This window comes from Lynx rufus, unplaced genomic scaffold (assembly GCF_022079265.1).
Source record: "Lynx rufus isolate CCGP_SWC_20201006 ecotype Redwood Valley unplaced genomic scaffold, mLynRuf1.p SCAF_4, whole genome shotgun sequence".
NCBI classification, from domain to species: Eukaryota; Metazoa; Chordata; class Mammalia; order Carnivora; family Felidae; genus Lynx; species Lynx rufus.
In genome coordinates, this window is record NW_025814856.1 from 42,049,272 (window position 1) to 42,060,761 (window position 11,490).

Genomic DNA, 11,490 nt, shown 5'->3' on the forward strand with positions numbered 1-11,490 from the left:
CTTTAATGATGTTGAGTTCGTGGAGATCCATTTGTCAGTATTTGCCTTTTTTCTTTCTGTGTACAGCTCTACATGGGTTAAATTGCTGATTCTTATGAAGTTATAATCTGAGACCAGAACTGAAGTTAAATGAGGTTCAGCCTGGAACTCACTGAGAGGTATCAGAGACAGATGGTTGCCACATGCCAAAATTAGGAATTCCATTATTCCTGAACACTTTTTTCTGCTAGGCAAAGTGGCTGGGTTGACTGATATTGTCAGTGAGTATTTAGATTTTGAGATGATTATTGTGGCTGAATATTCCAGGCTAAATAAAATCAATCCAAGGTGTTGCTGATAAATGCTATATGAAAAATCCTAAAATAATGGGGAGCATCTGCTTTGTTATCCATCTATCTATCCATCCATCCACTCACCCACTCACCAGTGCATTCATTCATTAACAGAGCATATTAATAGAGTGTTTATTGTGGTGGCAACCATATGTCAGGCACTAGTCTAAAAACTGAGGCTATCATAGTACAGAAACATAGTGTTCTTGCCTCCTGCAACTTACTGATTTGTGGAGAAGACAGATTAGTACATGTGAATAAACAGTTATAATAAATTTGATATGCAGAGAGATGAAGGTAGGCAAAGGATGTTATGAACGCCCCCAGAGAGACAGTAAACTCAGATGGAAGAGGCATATCAGGCAGCATCCTAGAGAAGTTGGCATCAGCGCTAAGAACAGAAGGGAGGAGAGGATCAAAAGAGTACTAGAGGAAACAGCAAATACAAAGGTTAGGACATGTGCAGAAGTAATACATTTTAGGGACCTGAAAGAAGTTTGGAAAAGCTGGGCTGTGGTGTACAAACTAGGGAATCACAAGAGAGAGGGTGTGATAAAGCTATTCAGGAGTGATATCATGTCCCAGGTGCATTGGGGTGCGGTCTGCTGGAAGTACTGATCAGAGAGTGTGGGCGATTAAAACTGGCTGCCTGATTTAATTTTTGTGGTCACATTATTTTCAATTCATTATTAAAAGGTATCCTTTCCTTGTCTATTTATCAATGAATTTAATTTATGTAATCATTTTTTGCAAAAGGGATTTCAAGTAGTTTCTAAGGATACATAAGATATCACACAACTGCATGAATTTAATGGAGAGTACAAGGAGACAGACAAAAGAAAACCACAATTGGGATACAATGAATACTACTATAGAGACATATACTCATCTATAAGCTCCGTCTGAATAACACCAACAGTTGGAATCAGGGCTTTTTGGATTCTTATGATGTGGTGGGTAGTATTTTCAATGATTTGCACCTGTGATCTCATTTAGCCCTCTCAGACCTTGCTGCTTAAAATGTGATCAACAGATCAGCTGTCTCAGCATCACCCAGAGCTTATAGGAAATGCAGAATTGCTGGCCTCATCCCAACTCAGCTGAATCAGAATCTATGCTCTAACAAGGTTCTGGGTGATTCCTGAACACAGGAAAGCTTGTTAAGAACTGGTCTCAGAGGTACTTATTGTTACTACATTTTCAAATTACAGATCAGAAAACCAAGGTTCTGAGAGAAAAACTAATTTGCCCAAAACCAAACACTTAGCAAATGCAAGGGACATTTTTGAATTTTTATTTTTCTGACTCTTGGCATTTTGTGATGTCTAAGTGGCAGAGACTCTCCAACATTTGTTCCTGAGCTTGACCTTGACCAGTCAAATAGGAAATATGGGTTTTCGTACAAAATATATTGTCACAAAGATAGTATCAGACAAGTTGCTCAGAAGAACGGCCAGGCAACTATCATTGACATTATCAGAAAACAATGCTTCCCAGGAATGTATATCAACAAGACTTTGCTTGATGTGATGAATGATAACCCAAACAAAATTCTCCCATCGAAGCTATCTGGTAAATCAAAATGATGTGCTTCAGTGGAACACAAGAGTAGTGACTAATAACCATGTTTAGTTATCTCGTAAGACAGAGACAGAAGATGATTGGACAGGGGCAATGACCTCAGATCTACCTCAGTTAGGAAGTCAAACTAATGACATTAAATGCCCAGGCTGTTAACAATATTGTATAGTAGAAGCACTGAAAAACTATTTGGCCATATATTTATCTTGCTTTTATATCATATCATCCAAATGACACACCTATAAGCATTTTTGCTCGAATTCCATAGATGCTATACGTAAGAGAAAGACTGCTCCTTCTACCTCCATTATTTTGAGATCTGCTCAGCTGTTTATTCCACTAGTAAAATTGAAAATGCTGGGACACCTGGGTGGCTCAATCAGTTGAGTGTCTGACTCTTGATTTTGGCTTGGGTCATGATCCCAAGGTTGTAGGAGTGAGCCCTGCATCGGTCTTGGAACTTTGAACTGGGCCTGGAGCCGAGCCTGCTTGAGATATTCTCTCTCTCTCTCTCTCTCTCTCTCTCTCTCTCTCTCTCTCTCTCTCTCTCTCTCTTTCTCCCCTGCTCACTCTCTTACTCTAAAACAAAATAAAAATTTTTAAACAAACTAAATTAGATTAGATTAAATTTTAAAAATAAAAATGAAAATGCCTTATAAACCTTCACAAACCCAAGTGCTTACGAAGGTGTTATGGGCTGAATTGTGTCCCCCAAAATATACATGTTGAAGTCCTAACCCTCAATGTGACTGTATTTGGACATAGAGTCTTTAAAGAGGTCACTTAGATTAAATAAGGTTTTAAGGATGGGACCCTAATCCAATAGAACTTGTTCCTTAAAAGATACCAAGCAGGTGTGCACGCAGATTAAAGGCCATGTAAGGACATGATCAGAAGGCGTTCATCTACAAACTGAAGAGAGAGATCTCAGGAGAAACCAAACTAGCTGACAGGTTGATCTTGGATTTCTAGCCTCCATCACTATGAGACAGTAAATTTCTATTGCTTAAGTCCCCAGGCTGTGTTTTTTGTTGTGTCAGTCCTTGCTGACTAATGCAAAGAGTTAGGCAAGTAATTTAAGTCAGGGAGACAGCGGGGATTAAATGTAAATACATGCATATGGGGAGCAGTGGGGACTGCTGGGGCCATTGTTGATAGAATTGCAGAATCAGTGTTGCCCAACTCACTAACCATTAACAAAAGAAAAAAAAAGAGTGTTCATGTAAAATCTATTCTTTTTAAGAATAATTTTATTCATGGGGCGCCTGGATGGCTCAGTTGGTTGAGCAACTGACTTCAGCTCAGGTCATGATCTCACTGTTCCTGAGTTTGAGCCCCACATCAGGCTCTGTGCTGGCATCTCCGAGCCTGGAGACTGCTTCAGATTCTGTCTCCCTCTATCTCTGCCCCTCCCCCACTTGCGCTCTGTCTCTGTCACTCAAAAATAAATAAACGTTAAACAAAATTTAAAAAAAGAATAATTTTATTCATTTAAAAAGTCAAAAAATATTGTGTCGTCTATGCAAAATACGTCTGGCGTTTGTAACCTCTCTGCCCAGGCTATTAACAATATTGTATAATAGAAGCACTGAAAAACTATTTGGCCATAGAATTATCTTGCTTTTATATCCTATCATCCAAATGACACAAGTATAAGCACATTTGCTCAAATTCCAAAGATGCTATACTTAAGAGAAAGGCTGCCTTAAAATATGCAAGATAGAACTGTCAGACCTTGACACTACATGTATATGAAGGAAGCCAGAATAGCTGTTGCTAAAAATGCATTTCATTGACTATTCCATCTGTAAATGTTGTGCCATGATGACAATCAATCAGGATAAATCACACAGCTACTCAACTAATTCATCCATAAAGAAAACTGGTAATCAGAGTGTTGAAGTCAGCAAGGCTGAAATCAGATGCCCATAACATCTGCATTTGCGGGAGATGAGGCCTTAATGGTAGTCCATCAGAAATTTTAAGAACAGTCATATCAGTATTATCCAGAACTGTCTTTGTGAATAGCATCTGCCATGATTTTCAAGGTCACATGAGTAGTTAAGAATGCAGTTCCTTTTGCATTTATAAATTGTAGGGGCTTTTTGGAGGAAGTTTTAAATGATTTCTTTGTTGCTAATTGCAGTTCTGAAAACTCTAAATTTGAAATGTCAGCTTCTTTGTTGGCAAATAGTTTCGTATTGGTGCTGGCCAGTAAAATTCCCAATTTGAATTTATCAGTTGATTACATTTTATTAATCTATCATTGTTATCACTCTTGTTGTTTTGTTGCAGGACTCCCTCCATGTTTCATCTCTGGTAAAAGTCTTTACCTTTCAACACGGACACTGCTCTCATTACCTCTTTCCTGGATATTTGGAGTAACTACTAGCGATCCTAAGGTTTCCCAGCCTTGCCTTACTCTACAACATGTTATTAGTATTTCTTTTTAAGGAAACAAGTTTATCACAGATTTTAGATTGAGGTCCAGACAATATAACCTGGTATTCATGATCCTGCAAGCTCTTAGTCCAATTTGCCACTCCAATACTATCTCTTACTAGGCTCCTTTTCTGTTTCCTTCTGCCACAACTGAAATGAACGCATTGCTCATGGAAACATAGGTTTACCAATACAGGTGCCTATACTGTCACCTGTTAATTCTGGAAAAATCTTTATAGATGCTGATGGTAATTGTCGAAATACAAATTTTAAGTTTTTCTTGCTTCAAATACGTCTACTGCTATGTTCTCTTTTCCTTTTGGTATTTAGATATAGTGTATGCTACACTTTCTTTATCTTTTAAAGTAATCTCTACACCCAAAACGGGGCTCAAACTCATGACATCGAGATCAAGAGTCACATGCTCTCCCTTTTGAGCCAGTCAGGCACCCCTGTAATGTTAGATCTTTTGAAATTGCCCCAGAGTTATTGGATGTTCTGGGCTTTTTTATTATTATTATTTTTACATTTATTCATTTTTGAGAGACAGAGAGAGACAGAGCACAAGTGGGGGAGGGGCAGAGAGAGAAGGAGACACAGAATCCAAAGCAGGCTCCAGGCTCCTAGCTGTCAGCACAGAGCCCGACGCGGGGCTCGAACTCACAAACCATGAGATCATGACCTGAGCTGAAGTCGGATGCCCAACTGGCCAAGCCAACCAGGTGCCCCTATTATTTTCTTTTACTTTTTATTTTGGGACATTTCCATTGATCTATCATCAGGATCATTATTCTTTCCTTGACTCTGTTCAGTTTACTAATGGGTGCACCAAAGGCATCCTTCATTTCTTTTGCAGTGTTTTTGATTTCTAGCCTTTTCTTAGAGTTGGTTTCTTAGACTTTTCATCACTCTGCTGACATTACATGTTACATGTTGTCTACTTGTTCCATTAGAGCTCTTGACTTATTAATTACACTTATTTTAAATTCCATATCTGATAATTCCAACATCTGAGACATGTCTCAGTCTTGTTCTGATGATTATTCTGTGTCTTCAGAATGTGTTTTTTATTCTCTTTTGTCATGCCTTGTAATGTTCTATGGAGAGCCACATTTATAATATTGTGTAGAAAGCCAAACATGTTGAATTGGGGAATAGGAACTGAGCTAAATAGTACTGTCATGTGAGAATTTATGGAAATCTTCCTAAAAGGAAAGCTTTATTCAATCCTTACTGTAGCTGCACTGTATCCGAGGCTTCAAATTCAGCTAATGACCTTGTTTTTGTCTCCCTTCTTGGGGCTTTCTTAAGTACTTCTTTTCAAAGAATGGCTTTGTTTTGCAGCTCTTTTACCTATTGTCCACTGTCATTATATTCGGACCTTTTTGGTGTGATGTGAAGGTGTAGCGGAAGGGGAGCATGATATAATCCTCCAATTAAATCTCAATGTTTGAATGGACCAATATCCCAAGGCCATGGCCTTCTTGGTATAGCTTTTCCACCACTTCCCCGTATTCCTCTCCCTGGCTGCAGCATTCCAAATCTATTTCCTCGATCCCTGTTTCTCCCCTGTTAGGTGAGAAAGGAAGGCTAAAGGGAGCTTGAGTGGGAGGAATGCCCTGCCCACTTACTGAAATAAACTTTTAGCAAACTCTTTTCCTCTGGAGAGTCAGCCTTTCTTATGGATAAAGCTCTGGTCTCTATCCAGATTACCTTCCTCATGCATGAGCCATGAGGGAGTCTCTCCAGATCTTCACCATGAGAAATAGGTGAGATTTCTAAATATAAAGCCCACAAAGGTGTGAGGGCCCCCATTACAGCAGCCCCCGTTTCCCAGTATTTTATCTGAATTACCATCGAAGTGTTCATACAAGTGTGGTGGCTCCAGCAGCTTTTGAACCAGGTAAGCAGATCTCAAGTGTTCCTGTCTGGGGTGCACCTGATGAGTCCAAGGAAAGTCACTGATTTTCAGCTTGTTCAACTTTTTCTTGACCTAAGCCAAATGTGATGTCTAAGGTCTCTACCTGTGGGAGCTGAAACCAGAAGCTTAAGCTTCCTTAAAAGTCATGTTTAAAACAAAACAAAACAAAAGTCAGGGGTTTTTTTAATGTTTAAAACTATAAAAGAATTGAAATTCATGCCAAGTGTGCCTTGGGTAGGATGAAGGCAGCCTCCAGGCTTTTCAATTCAACTGAGGGCCCAAAGGATAAAATGACTTCTTCAAGCAATCAGAGCCTTGCGTAAAATTTGTGCTCCATTGATGCTTGCTGTAGCCAACATAGAGTCAAGACTTGAACCTGAAGGCTGCAAATGCTGCTTCTGTTAACACAACGTAATGCCCACATATTCTTCTTTGAGCTGATAACTCCATTTGTTATCCATTCTGAGTCTTGACAATTTTCTACTCTACTATCAATTCTGTAAGAACAGCAGGGTCTATGTGGTACAAAACAGTTATATTTGGATAAGGAGAGAGAAATTTTACTAACTGGCACACAGAAAGCTTAGCATTTAAAACTGTATATTTAATATCCAAACAGGCCTATGAGGATGAAATCTTGTGATTGCTCCTTTCTCTCTTTGTGAGGAGAGAGGTGAGTCTTAGGCTAAGCAGCATAGTCAAAAGTTGAATGAACACCAGAGTCAGTAGAAGCCAGGACTTTCTGATTCCAGAGATCATAGCAGCTCTTGCAAGACAATGACTTTCACAGTTTTGTGTTGTTTCTTCTCTGTTTCTTTCTGCTACTCCCATTACCGTGCTCTCCAGAGCCAGGATAGAGCCATAGATAGATAATCAGTTTCCTATTACTGCTGTAACTATGAATTACCATATATTTGGTGGCTTAAACAATACAGTTTTTTTACCTTACAATTCTGGAGGTCAGAGTCCAAAATGGCTCTCACTGGGTTAAAATCATGATATATATAAATAAAGTTGCATGTCTTCTAGAGGCTCTAAGGAAAAATCTTCTTCCATCTTTCTTTTTTTTCTTTCCTTTTGTTCCTTTTTCCTGTTTCTATAGCCTGCCCACAACCCTTGGCTCGTGGTCCCTTTCCTGCATCTTCAAAGCCAATGAAGTCGGACTGAATACTTCTCATGCTGCTATATCTTTGATTCTCCCTCTTCTGCCTCCCTCTCTTACTTTTAAAGACCCCAGCTGGTTTGCATCCTTAATTCTCTTTTGCCCTGTAACCTAACATATTCAGTTTTTGACAGTTAGATCATGGACATCTTTGGGTGAGCTTTCTACCTATGATTGATTGATAGATAGATACATAGATAGATAGATACATAGATAGATATTCCTCCTTCAGTACATAGTTGGGTGGTTAGATGTATAAGTTGTAAGATGGAAACATCACTAGAGATAAAGATAATATAGAGCAATTAATTTCTTTTTTTTATTAAAAACATTTTTTTAAATTGTTTGAAAAAGAGAGACAGAGCGTGAGCAGGGGAGGGGCAGAGAGAGAGGAAGACAAAGAATCCGAAGCAGGCTCCAGGCTCTGAGCTGTCAGCACAGAGCCCGAGGCGGGGTTCAAATTCACAAACCATGAGATCATGGCCTGAGCTGAAGTCGGACACTTAACCACTTGAGCCACCCAGGTGCCCTGAACAATTAATTTCTTAAATTCAGGTTGTGACCATTGGAATAGAGGGAAGGCACAGAGCCAAGAAAGCTGGATACACCCAAGAAAGTTATAGACAGTTGGCTAATACATAACTGGATAGGTATTGGATGAAGCAGGAAGTGACCTTCATAAAATAAAGAAGATGGTTAGGAAAGAAGTCATGCGTGCAGAACAGCAATGGAACTAACATTAATGGACCAAATGTCATGTTAGTAAATAGAAAATGTGGCTAGAAAGAGTGCAATACAATTCAGTTAATTCTTTAAAGTTAGTGAATGCTAGGGGCGTCTGGGTGGCTCAGTCTGTCAAGTCTCTGACTCTTGGTTTTGGCTCAGATTATGATCTCGTGATTCATGAGTTCAAGCCCCACATTGGGCTCTGTGCTGAATCCCTGCTTGGGATTCTTTCTCTCTCCCTCTCTCTCTCTGCCCCACCCTGCTTCTCTGTCTCTCGGTCTCTCTCTCCCTCAAAATAAATAAATAAATAAACTTTAAAAAATTAAAAAAAAAATAAAGTCACAGAATTCTAATGGAATGATCATTTAGAACAAATTCAAGTACAGGGTGTATGCATTATCCTTGGGTTCAGAAAACATGTAGGCAATCAAGAGGGGATTTGTTATAGCCATATCATATGACATTACCATGTCTGTAATGCTAATTATTGAAGGAGAAGCGATCTGGAGCAGGAGCTGAGGGAAAGGAGAGGCTGGTCTGGGTGTGGCCACTGCTGCTGGTCACCCAAAGTCTCCAGGCCCGGCTAAGTTTCTGTCCTTGGTTGCTGGCACACCGCGTGTGAGACTGCCGGGCCAGCGTGGGAGAGCTATGGGCAGCCGCTGGATCATGTCAGCCAAGGACAGGCGGGCCAGGGACATCCTGAGGGGCTACTAGATTGGATATTACTTCTGGGATGCTGAGACATGGAAAACACTCTGGCCAGGAACAGAAGACCTGTCATTCCCTGAAGTGGAGAATGAAGCCCCTGTTCTCAAGAAAACCCTCAAGCTCAAGGCAGTGTGTCCAGAAGTGACACTGTCTTCAGCAGAGCAAATGGAAAAATTCTTTCTGGAACAAAAAGTTTACTTCAAAGGAAAATGCCTAGAAAAACAGATCTTCAAGTTTGGCTTTGTGGTCCCTAACTCCACAATAACCTGGCAGTCCCAGATTATGCCCACCAGTGCGCTAAATGGCAGTGTTTTCAGAGAGAGAACGTTTTTTGACAACAGTCTTCTTGTAAGCACTTCCAGAGTGAGGGGTTTGAGAGTAGAAAGTGCATGCATTTCAAGAATTTGTTATTTTTGAAGGGAAAAGAGGAAATTTGACTTTTTTCCTCCATACATTTGATTTTTAATACTTCCACCCCTAATTTCCTCTACAACAAAACCCACCTTCAGCCACCCGGGAACCAGTTCTATATAGGTAATCAGATGGCTTTTTCCTCCCAAACTGTCATCTCCCACTGACCAGCCTAAATTCCGAACCCCAGACCAGGGCAGAGGGCAAGCTTGACCTTTTCCCAGAGTGACCCAGGGACAAACACCATGTGAGGTGATGCTGTTCCTGTCCCTTCCTTACCTCCTCCATGGGCCCTGCAGGCAACCCATCTTCCTTTGGCCCCTGGTTTTAGAAAAATTCCTATTCCTCACCTATGTGTAGTTTTTTTCCTACCATTTCTATTTCATACATTTAATTTGTAAAATAGACTGTGATGGGATTATCATGTACTGAATCGAAACATATGAATTTTAAAAATTGTTAAATATCAGCAGTTTCTTATGGTTCACCATCAAAGATTTGTAGAGGTTCATTATTACTTAGAACTCTGGGGGAGGAGGTGGAGGACCTTCAGTGATCAGAAAGTTGTTCTTTAAACTCACCACAAGAGGGTGGTAAGGAATTACGCTTCACATCTGCACGCCCACAGAATGGTTGTCTTTCTCTTCACCCACCCACAAAAACAATTATTAAAATAGAAGATGGAGCTTTGGAAAAAATTTTTCTTTCTCATTTACATTTGTTAATCATATTTAAGATAGCATTGTTTGGCATCCTCAGAGTATATTGGTTGATAGCTGGGCATCTTTAATGCAGAGAACCCCAGTTATAAGCACATATCTCCATCTTCCATGTGTGCCTGTACACACTTAAAATGCAACAGCTTCATACATAAATTATGAGCACCTCGTCACTGTCAAACTTCTAATCTGTGATGATGAATTAAATAGAATTTTAAATGGATAAATTTCTATTTTAAATCCATCTCCCCTTCTTGTTTATGAAATGAAATATTGAAGTAAATTGAAGGGAGTGGCCCTGTGGTTCATGCTCCAGTGTTAGTCAAGCTCCTACTGTTTACTGTTCCCAGTGACCTTGATCAAATTGCTCAACTCAGCTGGGAACTCAATTGTGTATTTAGAGGATTAAGCAGTCCTGCGAGACATTTTGGAGTCAGACACACCCACCATAACTTCCTAAGGCATTAATACTGTGTTCCTTTTGAATTAAAGTGGAACTCCCCATTCTGCAAAGGGAAGGTCTCAGGGGCTTGAAAGCATGTTTACTCCATCCTTCTTGTGTTGATTTCCCTTTGTTTTCTTCATTTTTCTTTACTAACTGAAAAATTCCCAAACTTTTTAATAGGCATATTTTTAATTTTTCTAGAATGTTCTGTTTTGTGTACCTGTTTGGGTGACTGTATCTGTGTGTGTGTCTGTGTGCATGTGTGCATGAGTGTCTGTGAGTATTGAGCGCTTGCTTAACACATTTGTATGCATCTCTGTGTTTGTGTTGTTTCCGTGTGCCTGCACATGTGTATTAAGTAAATATGTGAATGCTGCATGTGTGTGTGCATGTGTGCCTATATGAAGTGTGTGTGTGTGAGTGTGTGTGCGTGTGTGCACATGCAATCTGTGGTATGCACCAGTGTATTTGCATTTATATGTGTGAGCATGGTATATGCATTATAATGAGTTCATGGGTGAGAGGTGCCTGGGTGGCTCTGTCAGTTGAGTGTCCAGCTTCGGCTCAGGTCATGATCTCTCGGTTTGTGGGTTCCGGCCCTGCATCGGGCTCTCTCCTCTCAGCACAGAGTCCTCTTTGGATCCTCTGCAGCCCTCTCTCTCTGCCCCTCCCCTGCTCACATTCTCTCTCTCTCTCAAAAATAATGAACTTTAAAAAAAAAAGAATAAATTCATGGCTGGTGTGTATGCACATGGTATGTATGTTTGTACATATGTATGTTCTTGATGTATATGTGTATATGTATTTACCTATGTGTGTATTTGTGGTAGGCAGATTTCAAGTTGGATGTGTGTGTGTGTGTGTGTGTGTGTGTGTGTGTGTGTTGGCTATTGTCATGAGACCACTCTTCATAGACATTTTTCTTAGCCAAGAGAAGGCAGTGTGCTGCTTGCACCCCTCTTTGAGTTCAACAAGGAAAACCTCTGAAATCTAGTGACCTGCTAGTGCTTTGCCGCTTTCTTCCCTTCATAGCACTTCATTTT

General features: G+C 40.1%; 1 pseudogene; it reads left to right on the plus strand.

Annotated features, from left to right (window-relative positions):
* The first annotated feature begins 8,830 nt into the window (after positions 1–8,830).
* LOC124523350 (retinal rod rhodopsin-sensitive cGMP 3',5'-cyclic phosphodiesterase subunit delta-like) lies at positions 8,831–9,289 on the plus strand (annotated as a pseudogene).
* The last annotated feature ends 2,201 nt before the right edge of the window (positions 9,290–11,490 follow it).